Source organism: Alligator sinensis, unplaced genomic scaffold (genome assembly GCF_000455745.1).
Source record: "Alligator sinensis unplaced genomic scaffold, ASM45574v1 scaffold219_2, whole genome shotgun sequence".
Taxonomy (NCBI): Eukaryota; Metazoa; Chordata; order Crocodylia; family Alligatoridae; genus Alligator; species Alligator sinensis.
The window spans coordinates 14,120-35,813 of NW_005842822.1; positions in this window are offsets into that span (position 1 = coordinate 14,120).

Genomic DNA, 21,694 nt, shown 5'->3' on the forward strand with positions numbered 1-21,694 from the left:
CATGGCAGGCAGAGCTCCCTGGTGGTGCATGGCTCCAACTGAGTCCTGGGGCTGCACGTGGCAGCGTGCAACCCGCTCATGCACCTTTGGCTCCGTGACAGCACATAGGACTAACAACACTGCAGGTGGGAGCTGTGCACCATTGGGCCAGGCTAGGCCAGCTCCATGCTTCCACGTGGGGCTTCCAGCACTCCAGTGGAGCTGCATGTGGTGGCATGGAGCCTGCCCAGCCCAATGATGTACAACTCCCTGTGTGCACATGTCATCGGGCCGAGCAGGCTCAGTGCCACCACACGGGGCTCCTGGCACAGCAGCTGGGAGTGTGTACTGCCAGGCTGGGCCGAGCCAGGTTGGGCCGGCTCTGTGTCTCCATGTGCAGCTCCCCACTGGAGTGCTGGAAGTCCCATGGGGGCCCAATGGTGTACAGCTCCTGCCTGCAGTGCCAGGAGCTCCATGTGGCAGCACAGAGCCAGCCTGGTCTAGCAGGCTGGGCTAGGCTGGCTTTCTGTTGCCGTGTGCAGCTCCCAGGATTCAGTTGGAGCTGTGCACTGCCAAGGAGCTCTGCTAGCCGCGGACTGAGCACCCAGAGGGAGCCACCAGCACTGGAGGGAGTGGGGGCTCCCATGCATGGCTGCAAGGCAGCCTATCTAGTCCTGGTGCTGTGCCTAGGCCCAGGGCAGACCCTGGGTGCCAGGCAGGCTCTGGAGCAAGCCAGGACAGAGTATGGGTACCAGCCAGCTCTGGAGCCACTGTTGAGAGTCATGCTTCACTTTTATTTTCTCCAGCACGCTGAGGCAGCATTTTTTGTTATACCAGGATTCCCCAGTATCAAATTTAGAGTCTGCGCTGCAAATATGCAGTGTGGGGAAAATTTTCTCACATGTGAGATGCCTACTGTGGTGCATGCTTTTGTGGATGCGGCCAATAGGAGCAACCCCAGCCCTGCCCTGCCCTACCCTGCCCCTCTGCAGCAGTCAGGGGGAGCGCCAGGCTCCCCCAGGGTGGTAGCCGGGGTTGAATGGCAGGCAGCACAGGGGCTGGTTCTGATGCACACAGGGCCAAAAGAGCTCTACCAGCTGCAGCAGCAGCAGCTGTCTCCTGGCCCTGTGCACATCAGGAAAGGTCCTGATATGCATGGGGGTTGACAGACAGCTGCCACTGCAGCCAACAGAGCTCTCCCAGCACACAGGGATACACAGCTGCCAGTGAGCCTCATATTCAGTGGGGCTTGCCAGGAGCTGTCCTCCTCTTGAGGCAGCTGCCAGCGAGCCTTTGGCTAGGCAGGGATTTCTTGCCTAGCCAGGGGCTTGCTGGCAGCAGTCCCAGGACCAGGACAGGGCTTGGCCAGCCCTCTTCTGGGCAGGGATGCCCTGCCTAGAAGGGGACTTGCTGGCAGCTACCCCATAAGTGGGACATTTGCTGGCAAACTCCTGGCTCAGCAGGGAAGTAGCAAGCTCTCCAATCTCGGTACTGCTCAACTCCTGGCTCCCGTGGGAGCAGGGAGCTGCAAAGCACTGGGACTGGGGGGCAGAGAGCAACCCCATCCTTTGTGACTCCCTGCTAGTGTACAGGCTGTTACTGCACTGTCATTTACTACTTCCAAAACAAAATGCCGTGTAGTAACAATGGCGCTGTAGGAGCATGTGTAGATGTGCCCAGTATGGGAATGCCAATATACTTTTACTGAGCTTTGGACAATCTTAGATACTGTTAGATGTCAGTATCTAAAGTATAGTGCCAGGCTGGGCTGGCTCTGTGTCTCCATGTGTGGCTCCCCGCTGGAGTGCTAGAAGCCTCAAGAATAAAGTATAGTGGTCACAACCATGTAGAAGGCATGTCTGGAAAATAACAATAAGCAATAAATAACTGGGCAGCCTGACCTGGACTGTTGTGTGCAGTGCTCGTAACTCCATCTCAGAAAAGAGACTGCATATCTAGGTCAGCTCTGAGAACAACCATCAGCTTGGAAGAACTTCTATAAGAAGTGGCAGGACTTGGAGTGGGGCTCATTGAGTAGGTCACAACAGAATAATTTTTACAAATCTTGGACAAAAGTCAGTTTTAATATTAATGGAGCAATAACCCTGCTAAACCACATCTTGTCCTTAAAATAAGAGCATCCAGTTGCCCCAATTGCTCAAAAATGAAGCTGTACTTAGTCCTCTGTATATAAAGTAGCAGTAAGGCAGCAGTTCCCTAACTATGGTGTATGGACCTCTGGTGGTCTGCAACCCCCTGGTAAATGGTCTATGGATTGCACCGTGCTCCCTTCATCTGTTTAGCATTCACAATTAAAAGTTTGATGAAAAGGGTGCTTGGAGACTAACAAGAACTATTGAGGGTTTACAGTGGTCTCTTGAACCAAAATAATAATAATAATAATAATAATAATAATAATAATAATAATAATAATAATAATAAAATAGAACAGCTGGCTTATTTCTTACTTGTTTTGGCAGACAATTTACTCCTTGGCATATTAGACAAGGTACAGCTATATTTTTGGTTAAAATGCTCCTATTAAAATGTTCCTTTGCACTGTACAACTTACTGGTTTTACAGAATAATAATAGTAAAAAGATTAAGTTCTGTATTTAAAATGTATACATTTTATTGGATAGCAATATTGTCTAATAGTGTAACTGAATACCTCAGTTACCAGGTTGTCTGGTTGTCATGTTGTGATCTCTTTCTGTTTGGTTTTATTGAGCACAGAGCTCTCTGAATTCATTCATCAACAAGCCTAATCAGAATAAAAGGAGGGTTTCTATTAAGTTTCAGGGCTGAAAAACAAAGAATGGTCAGTTCAGAGTAACAGCTCCAATATCATCAAGTATGAACACAAGCAGTGCCATGGTGTATTTTTTAAATTAAAAAATCAATGTAATGGGTCTTTTCTGGAAATTTTTCAGCCCTGAAGTAAGGAAAGAGATTCTAGCTGTGAAAGTATGGTGATACATAGTGAACATGATATGCAGCCTCTCAGTATGGATTCAGGTGCTAAATAGGACTATTCCCTTTTTGACCATAGATCTCCTTCTACCTCTCTGATTGCCTCTTCAGGATCTCACGTGGAAGTTCTTTTCTCGTTGTCCTTAGGGCTCTCTGTACCTTATCCTTGGGGCATGTAAAGGTTACCAGATTCAACCTCCACCTCTTTGGAGGTGACTCAAAAATCTACCTACCAATTCTTGGCCAGTAACATTAGTTCTGTTCCATACATCTGACCATCTCTGCAGGAGACCTTTCTTGGTAGACCTTCACTAACTCAAGTAAAATATGGCCAAAATCAAGCCCCTTATTTTACCTTCCAAGTTCCTTCCACTTTTATCTCTTTCCATTGTTGTAGGCACCATCTTGCCCAACACTCAATTCCATAAGCTCTTGGGAACATCCCTGGCTCTGTTTTCCTTCCATGTGTCCATTGTTTATCTGTTTCATAATAGTGTCTAAATCGCCTGGTTATAATGAGGTGCCCCATTGTGGCACACTGCAGAGATAGGTGTAGTCTTAATCCCAGAGAATATTAATATAAACAGAAGAAACAGTCACAGATGTATACAAGTGTGAAACTGCTTAAGTGCCTCCATTTCTTCCTGTTTTACAAGGGTGTTTGCTTATTGATGTCTGTAAGAAATCCAAGAACCCCAGCCAGCTGGCTTTGCCATTACTGATCTCAAGTGCCCTTCTTTTAGGGTTGTGTGAGGGTTTGGACCGTGCTTCGGATCTGGAGAAGATTTGGACGCTTTGGACGCCAAAGCAGCATCAAAGTGCTGGCTTTTTTAGGCTTTCCGAAGCTGTTTGGAAAAGCTTCAGAGCCGCTTCAGAGATCTGGCCATCGGGTATAATGGGGAATAAATGAAATATCTATAATTTTGTTGTTTTTTGTCTGATTTGGAAGAACCTTGCAGGGGTGGTAGCCTCTGCTGAGAGCATGAAGCCTGCCAAGTTTCAAGAAGATAGGTGGAGGGGTTTGTGGGGAACTGCACCACAAATTCTTGAAAGCAAAACTCATGTCACGTGTGTGTGTTATACCACAGGGGGGTGAAAACTGCAGGGATGGTGGCCCCTGCTGAGGCCACAAAGTCTGCCAAGTTTCAAGAAGATAAGTGCAGGGGTTTGGGGGAACTGCACCTCAAGCTGCGAACAAGCAAAACTTGTAACATGGGTGACACTCTGTGTGTTAAGGCGCAGCAGGATGAAAGCTGCAGGGATGGCAGCCCCTGCTGCAGCCATGAAGCCTGCCAGCTGTCAACGAGATAGGTGCAGGGCTTCTGGGTTCTGGGGCCTGCACCTCTAGCTGCTGACAGGCAAAACTCATGACATGCTCTCAGCAGAGGCTACCATCCCTGCAAGTTTCATCCAAATGAGACAAAGAACAACAAAGTTATAGATATTTCATTGATTCCCCCATTATACCCTATGGCCGGATCTCCGAGGAGGCTCTGAAGCTTCAGAGTCACTTTGGCCGGATTGAAGCGGGAAACCGATCTGGAGCTCTGGATCGGATCCCTGGCGTCTGAAGCGGCTGGATCCGAAGCCAGATCGAATAGCTGCCTACTCGCACAGGCCTACCTTCTTTCATCCTGCCTACCCTACAGCAAGAGATTCTTGTTTCATAATGAACAAGATTTATGAGTTTCCTCTTCTCCCTGCCCTTGCACCTCTTCCACTGATGTCAACAGAGATGATGTGTAGCAGCTGAAGGCATGTTCCCTGTACTACAGAGGTTCTTACAGCTGCCTGGGAAAGTTCCTGCTTACCAGAGTTTCTAACACATCCTAGGAGTTGATCTGGGGTTAAGAGCTGCTGCTCCATATGAAACCATGAGAGGAGAAATGGAGCCTAACAGGAGATGGAGCTCTTGCTACACCAGACTCTTGAGGGGCAGGGAAGAAAAGTGAGGAGCTCAGTCTCACCAGACCAGGGAAAGAAGAAAGGGTGTTTTGCCCTACTTAGTATTTTAGGCCTTTGTCCAAACCATGGCCACAGCTTGCCTTGGTCACTGGAACTTCCTCTTGTTTTGCCTTCCCGATACTCACATATTATCCCTTCCTCACTCTCATCTACTAAGATTGCCTTCCTCACCTGCCAAATGCCCATTAAAATCCCCTTACCTCTGAAATGTCCATTCCAATGGAATATACCTGGGGGAAAGATGGGAGAGAGACCACATTAAAAAAACTGTTATGGCTTAAGGGAGAGAAAGGGGGTCTAGTAGCTATGTTGTTAGCTGGTGATGTCAGAGACTTGAGTTCATTTCTTAACTCTACCAGACTTCTTGGGTGATAGCAAAGTATCTGAGATATTTAGATGAATTTAAAGAACATGTACTGGGAGACAAAGAGAAGAAGTGGTTCTTCTGTCTTCTAATCTCAGATCGCATCAGACCAGCACCTGAGCAAGTCTGTTGCCTACAAAAGCTCATGCTTCTCTGGAACCAATTTGTCTCTAAGGTGTCCCTACCCTGTCTTCTGCCTGATTTCAGACCAACATGGCTAACAAACTCTAAACTCCTCATGACAGGGGCTCTCCATTTGCCCTCTGCAGGGAGCTGAGTCTATTGACACTCAACATGTACACAATGCTAGTTTTCTCTCTCTCTAATTTATTCTGAAAACAAAGCACCTGTCTTTTAAACCAGAAGTACAAGGGAATCAAGCAGATGGGGATCAGCATACGTTTCTTTTATGCTGAGGACTTGACTTTGCCCGTTTAATGTCCAGCAATCACCATGTACAACAGCAGATGGCGGCCTTTCCCCAGCTTGTCAGAAAAAAAACAAGCAATACCTGGAATTCAGGCCAGACACCACTCTTCCTGTTTGGTCGCTTCCACTTTCCGTCAATTGAGTTTCAGAAGGATGCTTCAGAGAAGGAAATACTGGATCACAGGAGTCAGAGCTGAGAAAATATAACCAGGCTGAATTCTTCTCTTTGTAAGTGCAAGATATTGTTCTCCTAGACAGGATCTATCAGCTATTAACCCAGGTCTCTATTTGATGAGGGTGATGTTGTTGTCAATCGACAATGAAGCTATAGTTCCACGTTATTTAAAAGTAGTCCTAACTTGACAGGAAAATTCATTTCAGCTTTCACACAGTACCATATTTTCTTACATACAACATATACCTTTTCTCCAAAATCAGCAACCCAAAAATGAGGTGCATGTATTAATTGGAAAGCTGATTTTCTGCCTGGGATAGAAGTACCTGGCTTTGATTCCTGCTCCACAGTGCAGCAGGTATTGCATTACTATTCAGGCTGCTGAGGATGTCAGTTGACTTAATGGTTCATTGTTCTTTACTCCTGAAGCATCAATGACTGTCTCTTTTTTAACGGTCTTGATGTTCCACTAATCAAGCTAACCTTTCTTAGGGCAATTTTGCTCTGTTAGATGCTTCTTATCGCTCTTCCTATTTCACACCCTTAGGACCCCACTACACATCCAGGTAAAGATGCAATGGGATCTACTTCGTGATCCACACAATCATGCCTCCTGCCATGTCACACATGCATGGCAGGAGACACAATTGTGGGATTGTGCATTAGATCCTATTGCACCTTATTGCCAGTGCAGAGGGAGTACAGGATCATGATCCTGGGCTCCTCCTGCACTGGCTTCCACAGCTGAAAACCCTTCAGCTGATGGGGCACAGAGAAAGGGCAGTGTTCCCCACACTGCCTATGCTGCAAGCTCCACAGCTGAGATGGGCTACAGGGCTCACAGCAGGGGCAGCTTTGGGAATGCTACTCCCACTGCCAGCTTTGTAAGGTACAGGGCTCATAGTAGGGGCAGTGGGGAGAATGCTGTTGCTGCTGTGAGCCTTGCAAGATGTGGGGCTTGCAGTGGGAGCAGTGGGGAAAATGCTGCCAGCACTGTGAGCCTGGTGAAGTATGTTCTGCCGTTGTGAGCCCTGCACCTCACGAGGCTCACAACTGCAGCAGCATTCTCCCTGCTGCGAGCCCTGCAGCCAACCACGCTGCCCCCACTGTGAGCTCTGCAGTCACATTAGCTCATTTATATGTGGGTTTGAGGCGTACATGGCCTAATCTGCTACTATGCATTTAGAAATAAAGCCTTGGACATACTCCATCTACCTTTCACCCAGAAGTGCAACACAGAGGGAATCATTGGTTGACACTGTAGTCTTGCATCATACCACCTACAGGTCCTTAAAGGCAGAAATCAATGGAATTTAGGCACATAGGCTCTTGGGAAAATTGGCTTCTGCATGTTTGGTCACAAGTATACTTGTGCACCCCCAGGCAGCAGAAGTTCTTGGCTACCAGTTGCTGTTATTTTCATGCCTCCCTCCCCAGCCCTCCCTATGAAGGTGTTTGGGGTTGCTTCCTCAGGCACCCCCTCCCCCCAATTAGTTATGCCACTGTGACTTTAATCACCTAAATACTTTCAAAATTCTGGCCCAAGTCATGTTGCTGGAAGCAGTATTAGACTTGTCAACTGCTAAATGAATCAGCTGCTGGTGGAGAGTGAAAGGTCCACCATTCTCTTAGTACAGGTAAGCCCGATGCAACTGTAACAAGCAGATTTTTAAGAGCTGCCTACTGGGCATGCACCAATGTAATCTTTTCAGTCATTTATAACTACTATACAAAGACTTCTTGGAAAGTCCCCCTACTCTCCTCTTTAATTACCTCTATGTGCAAAATGGCCATTATTTTTATTTATAGCAGCAGCAGGTATGTTCTTCCCCTCCCTTGTGTAATTTAACAGGCTGAACAGATCTTCCTCAGGTTGTCCTCAGATTTTGAAAAGCACTCGATGTGTCCAGACAAGTGGATAGGTGCAGTTTGTGGTGCCACAGACCCATCTGCAGTGCTGCAAACCACATGTGCCACACATGCAGGTGTTGTCAAGCTGCTAACTTGCAGCACAATGGGCGGGGTTTGACACCAGGAGATCCCAGTGTCAAAAAAAACCATGGCAGAAAAAAGCAGTGCGCTGCCCAAAACCAGAGCCAGGCAGGCCAGAGCCATCCTCTGGCTGCCGGACAGGCTCTGCATACCTGAATCTCTACTGCTGGAGCCCTGGGAGGCCCCCAGGACTCCAGGGAAAGCTGCTGGTGTCAGCCCAAGTACTGGTCTCAGCCTTCCCTACCCCACCTGGGGTAACTTGCTGCGTGCCAGAGCACACTTGCAGGGGCGATCCCTGGGGACAACTAGCAGCAGCACAAATATGCTCCACTGCTATTTCTCCCTAGGTAACACACATTCCCAGCCATGGGGACGTGCCCTCTTAGGCCATGACCAAACCTGGAAATTTTCAGCTTAACACTAAACATTTTGTTCTAAAAGTCCTGCACATGTGGGAACAACTGGTTATAACTGGAACTGTTTGGTATTATAGCTACAGCCAGTGATACAAAGTGAGCACTCTGGTATCACTAACAAGGAATATAAGAATGAGAATGAACATGGACCTACCTTTTCTAAAAACTAGCTAATTTAGACAAAGGCATAACTGGTAGAGTCTGTGCCTTGGGCAGTATGCAGGCCCTGGCTACTCTAAAGTTGGACTGCTCTACTTTAGCTCATGGTTATTTAGCTCATTGAATATTATTGAACTATATCTGGTGTGGAGAACAGTTACTCTAACGCATAGGACAGGAGTGAACTGGTCCTGGCTGCAGCAGTTTAGGAGCATAATGGTTGTTCCTTGTGCTCAAGAATCTTGCTTCAATTTTATTATTTTCCTTAAAGAGAAGTCTCTGGCCCTTTTCATTGTGAAAATAATCTTCATATGTGAACCAGATGTAAATTGATGCAGTGCCTGAGTCTGCAGGCAGCCTGGAACAATTGGTCACAGAGTTGTAACCTGCCCCTCTTTATCTAAAACGTAGTGGCAATTATTAAAACGATAGAATCCTTAACTATTCACTTTGTTAAATCACACACAAGAAAGGAGGGACAATCGCACTATAAAGAGCTGTTATAATCGCAGTCTGTTTGAGTGGTGTCTCGTTGTGGAGTCACAAGTGGATGGAGTCTGGAGAGAATTTTTTTTCCCCATGTGACCCTGGTACAAGACTGTCAGTGACTCTGCCCAAAGACAGATTTGTTTTCAGATAATGTGACCATAAATGTATTGTCCTGTAATCTGTATCGGAATACATATTATCTAGCACATGAATGACTTACAATACGAGCACAATAAAACAAGGCATGTGATTGTTCAGGAAGGAACTGGAGTCACATGGCCATTTTATATTGTTTCATAAGTCTCAGGATTCACTAGCCACCTTACTTTTGTATCAGTAAATGATGTTCCGTTGTATACGCAGATCTTGGCCATTAGTCTCATTAAGTGACAAGAACCCTCCTGAATGGCTCAGCAGCACTGGGAGTTAAACAGTAGATACAGAACAGGCAGAAAGGGACCATGCTTCACCTTGTCCCCGTCACATATCATAGCTGTGACCTGAGGAGATTTCACTATGGATGCAGGGACAGTTCTGTCTCATGACCACTTTCTCAGACTGCCAGCAGAGCTAACAATTTTGATGACAAATTAGGTAGCCTGGGCACCTGTCCCACAGCAACCTTAGAGATCAGTATATCACTTCACCTAAGCTACTGCTCAGCCATTGGCTGGCAATGACTCTCCTGTGCCATTGACCTGAATTAGATAGGAATCAATCAGGTAAAGATGATAGGCTCTCATCCAATTATCATTCCCTTGAACTGCATGGATACCAACTCCCCTATTTAGGACACTAGTGAACATGAGAAAGCTGCTGCCTCTTCTGATCCAGTGGGGAAGCGGCAAATTCTTTTTCTTTGATCCACTGAAGAAGCAAGGTAAACTCTGCACTGATAATTCAGTTGGACATGAATACCTGCCACATTTCTAGGGAACCTTGATATCAGTCACCTGCCTGTGAGCAATCCAGTCCATTTCTCTTTGTTGCCATGGCCAAGCATCACACAGCAGAAAACATCCTTCGCTCACAATGCCCACAGCTCCTGGCTTAGTCGCTGTGTTTCAAGTCAAACACAAACTAATGCTGATGGCCTTTTAAACGTACAGTTTGCACAGGGGGGCAGGTGAGAAAAGTGTAAATGTGCCCGTCAGTGACCTGCTGCTCAGGCCCAGAATCTGTCAGTGAGCTGCTGCTGCTCATGCTTTTGTGTCAGGCACCAACAAGAGCAGAGAGAGCAGGGAGACCCAAGGTGTTTCTGAGTTCAGTTAGAGTAAATGATGGTGCTGCTCAGGAGGATGAAACCCTCATTGCCAAAGGAACGATTTGATGCATAAGATATAATTAAAGGTTTCAAGCCAGTATAAAGCTGCTATGTAGTTATCTAGTCTGAGTCTGATCTAGACAGCCCAAGCCTTGCGAGGTACAATATTACCCTGTGGGTGGGTCAAGATCCAGAGTCATTAGAGTTGCTAGTTTCCTTTCCTGCTTTTGCATGGCTCTGACAGTGTGGCAACAGGTGCCAGATCAGCACTGCAGTTTGCCTCAGGCCTCTGAGGTGTCTTCCAAATGCTATTATGATGATTGAAAGAGAAGTGAAGGAAAGGCAATCTATGGGCCCAACTGCTCCCTTGGCAAACCCTGTGGAAAGAAGCCAGAGGGAAAGAAAGCTCCCCTCAGCATTTGCTGTCATCTGACTGTCCCATTGTGGGCAGGGGAGCTTGTCTTTCACGGCCTGAGCAGGGGTTTGGCCCCTAGAACTTCTGCCAGGTGACAGACCCCTCTGTGCAGAGCCCTTGCACTTCACCAGCTCTGAAGCTCTCTCCTCCTCCTGTATCTTCCTGGCATTCATCGTTGGAAGAAGGACTCCTCTGCCTATACTTGACACCATGGTACCTCACCAAAGGCTGAGACTGTAAGAAATTCTAGGCAGATTCCCTTCTGGATTGGCTTGGGGACATGATGTCTTTCCAGTTACCTGCTCTTCTCCTTGTATGTCCATTCCTGATGCCATGCCCAAGAAAGTCATTATCCATTCATCTACCCTCCAGTATTGAAAGGAGGAGATTGGCACATAGATCTAAAGACAGGCTGTAGCTCCACCTATGTACAGCCACACTTTCAAAAGCAGATGCAGATTTTTGGTAAATTCAGCTGGAGATGCTGGAAGGGGGCTTGCTGTTTCCAGGGATTGTATCTGGAGCAGTGGGCATATCATCTTTTTCAATTCAGGCCCTTGGTGTTGTATATTGGCTATTAAAAAATGGAGGCAAACAAAATCAGGACTCTTTTTGAAAGCATTTGCCTTCCTGCCTAAAACATACTGAGCTCTATTAGATACTCCATGGAGCATTATATATTGCTGACACACACAGTGGCAGCTCCATTGTTCCCACAACCTCTCTCTACCTTCCTGAGGACTAATTCTTTTTTAAAATGTTATTCAATCATTGTTTTCCTTTTCAAGAGCACCTGAGAAATATATTAAGATTTCCTTTTTGGAGGGGCAACTTGGTTATTATGGAAACAAACTACCAGTAGGACATGGATTTATTCAACTTCTGCAAAGGTGAATTGTGACCAGATGCTTAATGTTGTCTACATTAACAACAAGGGGTAGGTATATAATACAGACTAGAGAAAGAACATCTTAAAGAATAGTTAGATTGGATGTACTCAGTTCAACAGGCTTGATGAGATTTACCCTAGAGGACTCAAGAAACTAGCTTAAGCAATCTTTGAACTGTCAGTAATAATTGCTGACAACTCATGGAGGACAGCAGAGGTCCCAGAAGATTGGAGAAAGGCAAAGGTAGTACCCAAAGGGCAAAAGGCAAATCAGCCTAATGCTAATCTCTGGGAAGGAAAAAATTATTAAACAATCAGTTTGTAAGCAGCTGGAAGATGATAAGGGGATAAGAAATAGCCAATGTGGATTTGTCAGGAACAATCATGTCAAACCAATGCAATTTCCTTCTGTGACAGGGTAACAGGATAAGAGAAAGCAGTATATGCATTTTGAGATTAGTAAGGCTTTTGACACTGTCCCATATGGTTTTCTGATAAGCAGACAAGGGAAATTTGGTCCAAATGAAATGACTATGAAGGGCGTGCACAAGAGAGTCATTTATATTTGGGAGTGATTGCCTAGAATGGGTTCTCCTATGTGATCACCACCACTCTGAGCACCTCGCAAACCTGGCTGCCATTAATTTTACACCTGTGATGTGAGGAAGTTTAATCTCTGTTTAGTGATGGGAATGGAGGGCTGTAACAGTCTGAGAATAAAGGCTTCAAGCAGCCGGGTTAAGCTACAGCAGGGAAGGGCATGCTGGCCACTAAGCAAAAAGGGGAAACTCCTGTGTATGTCTAGGGAGTCGCCTGACCAGAATGGGAGGTGCTTCAGGATATATAAGCCCAGTGCCTGAAGCAAGACAGGCAGTCTAGAGAGGAGTTGGGGCTGCAGGAGAGAGACTGATAAGCACCTAAGCTACTCACGAGGGCTGGCTGACACTGATCCAGAGTGGGGGAGACTCTTAGTTGGAAGTGGTTGCTAGTATTTGTGTTGTATTTAAGCTTGATACTAGAGGCCTGGATTGAGGCTGTAGGGTAAGATTGGAGTCTATGTACCTGGGTGCCTTGGCACTTGGGGTTTTAAACCCTGGAAAGGGGCAAAGGAAAACGTGAGCGAGAGACAGGGGTCAGGCTGGAGCCAAGAGGGCCAGAGTCTCTGTCCTGGAAGAGTGAGTCTAGGACTAGGGCTTCAGACTGGAACAAGTGGGCCTAGGCTTAGGAGTCCACAGTGAGAGCAACCACTCAGCCAAAGTTAAGAGGGATGAAGCCTGTACAGGCTAGTATGTGGACTGAGAGTAACTTCTGTGAGGCATGTGTGGCTGTAGGGGAGGATGGAGGCCATCAATACAGCTCATAAGGTGACTAGTGGTCTGAGGCACTGATAGGACCAAGAGAGCCACAGTATAGTGCCCTAGGGCAGAGGTTCCCAACCACTGGGCCACATGAAGGGTTGGCTGTCAGGTTGTGGCACGAGCCCCCCACTCAGACCCCTGTCTATCTCGGACCCTCCCACTTGGACCCCCACTACCCAGCCCAGGTGAGTGGCTTCCATTGCTGCAGTCACGTGCGGAGTTAAAGCGGGGCAGCCGGGCAGCCCTGGGAGGGAAGCAGCCAGCTCCATGCAGCCCATCCTGCTCCCATGCCCATCCCCAGTATAAAAAAGATTAGGAACCACTGTGCTGGGATACATCACACTTCATTTGGAGACAGAAAGAGAAAAACTAAGTAAGGTCACACAAGAATCTCTAGTAGCATTGGAAACTGGACTCAAGAGCTCTGGCTAGGGCCTTGATCACTGGCCCATCCTCCCTTCTAATATGCAGCAGATTTTTAAGGGAAAAGGGATGAAAAACTCCAAACCGGCCCAATACTAGTGAGGCTGCCTAAGACTGCTTTCTGTAGCTGCTTTCTCTTTGGAGGCTATGCTTCATCCTTTTGAAAGCTGTCCTCTTATTTTCGAGCTCTGCTGAAAAATCTGGCTAAGTAGGCCATTATGTTGCATTCATTATTAACAGCTCCTCATTAAATGTTAATATGCTAAATATCAGAGGTTCAGGCTTGTTAGAAGCCTTTTTCCACTAGGTCCAGTTGTTGGATGTGCTCAGTGCAGGTAGGGAAAGCTGTGGTCCAGTGGAAGGCAATACAGAAGCATTACTTACAGAAAAGCTATAGCACCTTTATCATCAACCCTTTGGGGAATGCTCAGAGTAGAATGGGATGTTGTAACACCACTTTTCCATTTGCTCCATTTCTAGGTCATCCCGTTCTTCCTCTATATTTATCCAATCTGCCTTTTAGAGACAGTCTTTCATACATCACTTCAGTCATTAGTCAGTTAATGTCACAGGGACTGTAAGATTGGCCATACTGGAATAGATCGATAGTCCACCTGGCCCATATCGGATGATTTAGAGAACAGTGTAAAACACGCACTATGGACAGTAATACAATAACATGCATTATGGACAATTAGTGGTTAGTCTCTATTCTAAGACTGAGGCTCTAAGTGAAATCTAGTAAAGTTTTAATTATGACTAGACTATTGTCTCACTACAGTTCTTTGACTTTCTATTGTGCCTCTCATCCAAGGATCTCAGTGCACCTAAGATGTACAAATAATTCCAGGGACATATGTAACTCTGGGTCAGAAATGAGATGGGGAAGCATATGTCTCTACCTTACTGCCATTTCTCCTACTAAAAGTTCAGAACAATGCAAACAAAAATTACCAGTGAGTAACAATTCACAAATGCAGAACCGTCCCTTAACCCACTGGTGCTCAACTTCTCGCTTTGTCATCTGGCTTGTGAGGCTCCCCATGGGTCTGGAAATCTGGTGGCAGGGTTGTTCTGGAAATCTGGTAGCACCTTGAACTGCTGCCAGAGCCATGGGAATTAATGCTGCTACCAAGTCTCTGAATCTGGGGGGACCCATCAGTCCAGGTGACATTGCCCCCATGTGCCAGATCACACCAGTGCAGTCACTCCATGGCTGGAATCAGTTTTTGCCCGCAACTGGATCCTTTGTGTGGGGGGTGTGCTAGTGTCCCAGATCGCATCCATAGACCAAGTCTGTGGATTGACCCTGTGCACAAGATTAGGCCTGTGGACTGGTCCTGTACCATTTATCTGGCCTATAGGGCTGAACAGTTTGATCACCGCTGCTTTAACTGAAACACCCATCCCAGCACCCCAAATTAGGGTTGGTGTGAAGGTTGCAGCATGGCTCACCTCTAATTAAGGTAAGTGGGGAAGGAAAAAATGGCCTCTTATATAGAGGCAACCCGGGCTAGATAAGTGAATGTAGCTCTGGAGATCAGGTATTCCTTTCCTTTCCTATTTTGCCCCTATCTTTAAAGTGGTGGCAGTAGAATGGGTTTTCCTCTTTTAGGTGTCTTGTGACAGTTCATTGATCAATGTTTATTTAGACTAATTAAACTGCAGTACAGTGGATGCCCATACAGATTTCTGCTGCCACGAGCAGAATGCCTCATTACTGACAGAGGAGTTGCCAACAGAAATGGTAACCTCTGTCAAAATGGAAGAAGTTTTGCAGCAGCAGCAGTGAGAAGAAATGGTGTGAACTGCTAGTACAAAGGAACACCATGTGCCTGCAGCATAAATATGGTATTGACTAGTACGGCTGAAATGCTGCATAGCCATTATTGGTTGGCATTATAATGTCCATGGTAAACCAGGAAGAGATCTTTGAAGAATCCTATTTTTACCTGCCTGTACCCCAGTGCTAAGAATCAGAGTAACAAGCAGAAAGAACAGGAGATGTTCATTGTCAAGAAGAAAGTGGATATAATCATATATTTGTATGACTGGAATATTGAAAAATTATCAACTGGTTATGATGGACAGAGTGGGTAGGAATCAGGAGTCAGGGATGGAGTCTGCACTCTCAAATTAAAGGCACTGGTACTTGTTTCTTAAAGAAACTGATAACTGAGATTTGCAGGATGATGAATGACATGAATGAGCATTCATTCAAAACACCCATCCCAGCACCAAGAGGCAGACTGGTGGAAGTTTTCTCCATACCACTGAATCAAACTGGGGAGTAGTATGAATTTCACCTTAGTACCTACCTGTAATTAGCCACTCTGTTCCCTTTCCAGCATGCTCAGCTGAATATATTGGAGAGTAGGTGTGAGGGTATGTGGTGCTGGACAATCCCATTTTAAACATGTGTCCTGAGCATCCTCCTGAAAATAGGACAAAAGTGTGTATTTAACCAAACTGGTGAAATGCCCAGGACAGGTGTCTAAAATGGGACTGTCCCAGTGAAAAATGGGACATATGGTCACCCTTCCTAATGTTGAGCCCCAGAATCATTCTGGGAATCAAGAAAGGTTTGAAGAACCAGTCCCACCAGAATCACATACTCCTAAACAAATGCAAATCAATTTTAGTAACAAATTTAATAACAAAATACACATAAGATATAAATGACAACAGTACAGGTAAGACGTATCAAGCAAATGACTAACATTTGTTACATGTCCATTCATTTAAAGAAATAAAAATGTTATTAATATTGGGGAAAAGGTCTTCTTACTTAGGTTTCAAATTCTATTTTAAGAGGCCTCATCTTGCATCATCTGCAGATGGGCCATTCAGCAAGAACTATAGTTCAAGGCATAATTCAGGAACCATAGTTTAAGAGCAAAGATTCTGAGGTGAGCCTAATTTTTGTTCTTTTACTCTCCTGCCTGGTTTGATATTAAACAGCTTACTAAAGGCCAGAATTCTTTTAACATGTTTTTAATAGGCAAAATCAGTTAGAGTAGAATCTCTATTCTTCACCCCTATTTAAGCAACAACTGGTCCTAACTGGCATAAAACCACCAAATACATACTAAGCAACTGTTAATCTATTTGTTTTGACCAGTCTTTCTTGAGCTTGATAAAACTGCTTTCGCCTTTGATATTTTTCTGCCTGCTCATTTCCTTAGCCAACTCAGCTCTTATTCAAACTTTGGTTAAACAAATGCATATACAATACTAGTGGTTCTCAACCTCTTGGGACTCAAGGCACCCCTTCATAACTTTTGTGGAGCGGCACCCAATTTTAAAAACTAATTTATATATTACAGTGTTTACCTCCTTGCAGAAGGGCTGGGCAATGGGGGTGGGGGAATCATTCATGCAGGAACAAGCCTGACACTGCATCTATCTACTGAGCTTATCTACTTATCTCCTCACATCACACAACACCCTTCAAAGAATCTGGTGGCAGCCCATGGTGCCTCAGCATCCTGGTTGAGAATCACTGGGCACGTCTACGCATTCATTAATGCCCCTTTCCTACTGTGCATACTTCTAATATGAGGTACTAGAATCTAGTAACTAGATAAAGGCTCAGTAGCTGCGTTAATGAACGTTTTTGTGATGCTTAATGATCAGCAGAGTAATTCTACTGCACATTAGCACGGTTTTTGCTGTGATGCACTAATGTGCAGTAGAACAGTCCACTGTGCATTAAGGCGTCTCATGTAGACGTGCCCACTGTGCTATACCATAGTGCTATAAAACAGTTTAGAGCCTACTACAATCTACACTAGGGACCCTTGGTCGTGACCTAATTATATTCAGTGTGGGCAAATAGAGAACAGGGCTAAGCAGTTCATTAAGCATGAATATTCCTATGTATATGTATATCAAATGGAAAATAATAAAGTGAATGGCAACCAGTATAAGTTATAAAATGCAGAATGTGTGTAAGGGATGCTAAATGCACCAGAGAAAAATCCATGGCTGGTAAAGCTACGAACAATAAAGGAGTTTAAGTATACAAGAAACAAAAGCCACTCTAATAATGGGTACAGGGCCCCTACAAGCCAGAGACAGTAAAATTACTAATAGTGATGTAGAAAAGGCATCATATTCAATAAATAGTTCTGTTTGGTATTGGGGGGGAGAAGGAAAGCAGGATGATGCATTCCTAATCACATGGGAATGATGAACTAATTTTCCTGTCCATTAGTAACTATAGATTATATTGAATAGTACCTACTAAGGATACGAATTTTTAAAATCAACAGTCCCACATAACTTGCATCCAAGGGTTGGCTGAAGAAATCTCCAGGCCTTCAATATTAATTTTTAATGTCTTGGAATACTGGGGAAGTACGTGAACACTGTGTCAATATTTAAATCGTAGCCTAACATCAGTTCTGGGGACATGATGGAAAAGCTGATATGTGATTCAGTTAACAAAGAATGATAACATAATTAATGTTAATCAACATGGTTGCATTGAAAATAGATCTTGTCAAACAAACCTGATTTCATTCTTTGAGATAACAAACCGGGTTGATAAAGGAAACCCTGTACCATTAATATACTTAGCCTGTTCTAAGATGTTTGACTTTAGTATCACTTGACATTTTGATTAAGATTAGCGCTATACCATTTCAATAAACCACTTGTTAAATCAATTAAGAACTGGCTAACTGAGAGTTGTCAAGGGAGACTTCACACTGAGTGAGGTAGAATTCTGCAGGGGCTGATTTAAAGCCTTGCACAAGTCGATATTTTTAGCAATGACCTGAAAGTCACTCAATCACAATCACTGGGTGTGTCTGCATGTGAAATTAATGCAACAATAAATTCTGGATCTGGCACCTGAGAGCGCAGCACATTGAGCCAGGTTGGAGCGACCCCACCTGGCAGGGGACCCCAGGGGTCAGCCTGCCAGCCTGGGGCTGCTCTGACCCTGCTCAACGTGCTATGGAAGGGCGGGCTGGCTGGAGCACTAGGGCAGGCAGCCCCACCCACTGAAGCACCCTTGTGTCCCAGTCAGCCCTCTCACCATCTACATGTGCATTGCTGTGCACTAAATAATGATGCCATAGGATAGTACTTGTGTTTACAAGTACTAATCTACAGTGGAGTTAATTAGTTTACTGTGACCTAATAGGGCTGCATGTGTAGACACTGAGATGTTTACAGATCTAATTAGGCAACTCTGAAGTTAATGTCTCATGTAGATGCGCCCACTGAAGATTTATTTGTGCCATCTTCAAAGATTGGTGATGTGGTATATAGTGAGGAGGACAGCAGCTATACCCAAGAACATGGCGTGAAATTACCTATATTTGCCACCACCTTCCATTGGTATCACATATTGGGATAATCCCAGACATATCCTCTGTTTTAAAGTTATCACTGTGTGTGTACGGGATGCTAAGAAACTGTGTCAAAAAAGCTTGGTCCAAAGCCCATGGAGCCAAGGGAAAGTCTTCTGTTGACATCAGTGGACTTTGGATCAGGTGGAAGCAGCTGTGGTCAGAAACTTTCTACCTGCAGAGCTTTAGAAACTACTCCTTTTATGGAGAGCCAGTGCAAACAACCTGGAGGTTGGGCTACAGGCCAGGGCAGGTTGGATGGTGTGACAGGGATCAATGTTAGACCACAAGGCCTCAGATTTCCTGATGCCTTGTACTTGGTAGCATGTTAGTGTGCCTGCTTGCATGCACATGTGCGTGCGCGCACGCGCACACACACACACACACGGACCTGGTACCCTTTCTTCTACCTTAGGATCACAGGAAAGTAAGGCTGGAAAAGACCTCACAAGGTCATCTAGTCCAGCTCCCTGCTCAAGGCAGGATCACCTCTGACTAAACCATCCCAGCCAAGTGTCTGTCCAACCTGCTCTTGAAAGTTTCCAAGGATGGAGATTCCACAATTTCTCTAGGTAGCATATTACAATGCCTGACCACCCTCATAGTCATAAGGTTCCTCCTAATTTCCAACCTAAATTTCCCCTGTTGCAGCTTGAGACTGTTTCTCCTACTCCTGTCCTCTCCAGCCACAAAGAAGAGCCTCTCTCCATCCTCCCTATAATCACCCTTCAGGTATTTGAAGACTGTTATCAAGTCCCCTCTCAGTCATTTCTTCTCTAGGCTAAAAAGTTCTACTTCTTTCAGCTGTTCAACCTTGTCCTGGCAAAGCTAGATGCTGACCCACATCTTAACACTACTGGAAGTGAGTACGAAAAGGAAACTGAGGAAAAGTTGAACTGCAGTCTAAGAACAACTTGGAGTTCTAGTTGGGGCCAGTGGTGATGTAAACCTCATATGTGATTAGTTTTAGATATGGTTTTATTGCAGAAACATAAATGCAGCTTGACTTATTAGCCATTAGCCTATAAAGATAAAAATATAACAAAATGCAGACACACAGTCTATAAATATATTATTGCTCTCATGGACATACTAATTCCACAGCTTTCTCAATATGAAAAACACTCCACTTTAAATGTGATTTATTTGGCAACATAATTTTAGAAGAAAACACAAAGTACAATTTTTGTGGTCTATACAAGCACTTATTTTCTCTCTCTACCTCTCCATCTACCCTTCACTCACCCCCCCCCCTTGTTACCTTGTGTTTCTTACATTGAATAATATGAGGTTTAACATTTTAAAGAGATAACATTTCATAGATGTAGGGTGACATTTATAATACCCTAGGAGCGACATAAATCTTATAGAATTTCTGCTGGAAGCAACCCTTAAGCATTTTGGGATTTGCCTACAGTGGGACACTCAGGAACTTTAATCTGAATTATTTTTTACAGTAGGGGAGTTGAACTGCATTAAAGACTTGCCTAGACACTTATTTGGAGTTACATGGCCTTAATTTGACTTAATGTCTCCTTCCAAAGAAGTCAACCGAGTTGAATTAAGGTCACCTAATTCTGAATAGGAGTGTCTACATAGGGGTTTAATGCACTTTAACTCAACAAATGAAATTCACAGCATGAGTTCATTCAAATTAGCTTTCCTTGTCCTTGTGTAGATGAGCCTAATTTGAAAATGTGATTTAGAGTCCTAAATCATGCAACCTCTTTTGAAAATATTATGCACAACTAATTGGAATGAAAGGTTACTGACATAGATAAGTTAAAAGTAAGGTAGCATATTCCTTCCTTGGGACTAGTAGAACAGATGATGGGAATGCTAAAGATCAGATTTACTTTCTTCATTCTCATTCCACAGAGTACCATATTTTCTTGCATATATCATGCCCAGAATATAATATACACCTTATTTTTGGAAAGCAGAAGGAAGGAAGAAAAGGGTTTTTTTTCAGAATTAGGCCTGCATAGAACAGAGACCGAGCCTAACCTTCAACCCTCTCACCCTTCTTTTCTTGCTTAACTAAAGCAGAAACCCAAGCTGCTGCTGAAGACTCGTCTTGTGGTGGATCTATGATTCTGAAAAGAACTAAAGATTCTCCAAGACTGTGAAACAGGAAGAAAGTGAAAGGAAGAACAGGAGCAGCTAACAGACAGCAAAATTGCCTTAAAAAAGGTTAGCTTGATTACTGGAACATCAAGATCTTTAAAAAGGATAGATGATCATTAATAACTGGACTGAAGAACAATGAGTCAAAAAGTCAACCAATTCCCTGAGCTGCCTAAATAGTAATGCAACAGCTGCTGTACTGTGAAGCATTAATCAAACAGGCTGCTTCTATCCTGGTCAGAAAACCAGGATCCCAGCTTAATACAAGCTGCTTGATTTTGTGGGGGTTGATTTTGGGAAAAAAGGGATTTTTTTGTATGTGAGAAATTATGGTAATCCTCATCCCACCCCAGTATTAAAATGTGGCTTTTGGAAAGGATGAATTTAAAAGCTCATTCTTTCTTTAGTTATCATGCATTTTTTAAGAAAGATTTTCCATCTGTGTTAGGCCATGTACAGGCATTACAATTTCACTAGTATAAGTGATCAGAAACCAGTCTATACCCATAATAGAAGTTTGGCAAGCAGACTGGTTTAAAAATGGCAGAACCCCCACCAAAGGGCAAATGTGTGTTCTGTTTGTTACCAATCTAAACTATGCCAGTTACAAAAAAAACATGTAACTTAGATTAAGTCTGTCTCGGGCTTTTTGAATGTTTGTTGGAAGGAAACCTATCCTTTAAGTTCAGCTTGCAGATCCAGTCTTTTTTTTTTTTTAATCTTTTGGTTTCCTTATTGAAGTTATGTCAGTAACTTTAAATAAGAGCATCTCTAATTAGGCAGGGGAAATGCAAATATAAGTTTGAAATCACACTATCAACAGCATTAATGAAGTAAAAGTAAGTGGTAATATGATCATATTAAGAAAATTAAGAAAAATAAAATTTAATTTGAAGGTGTCATTAAAAATGCTGTCA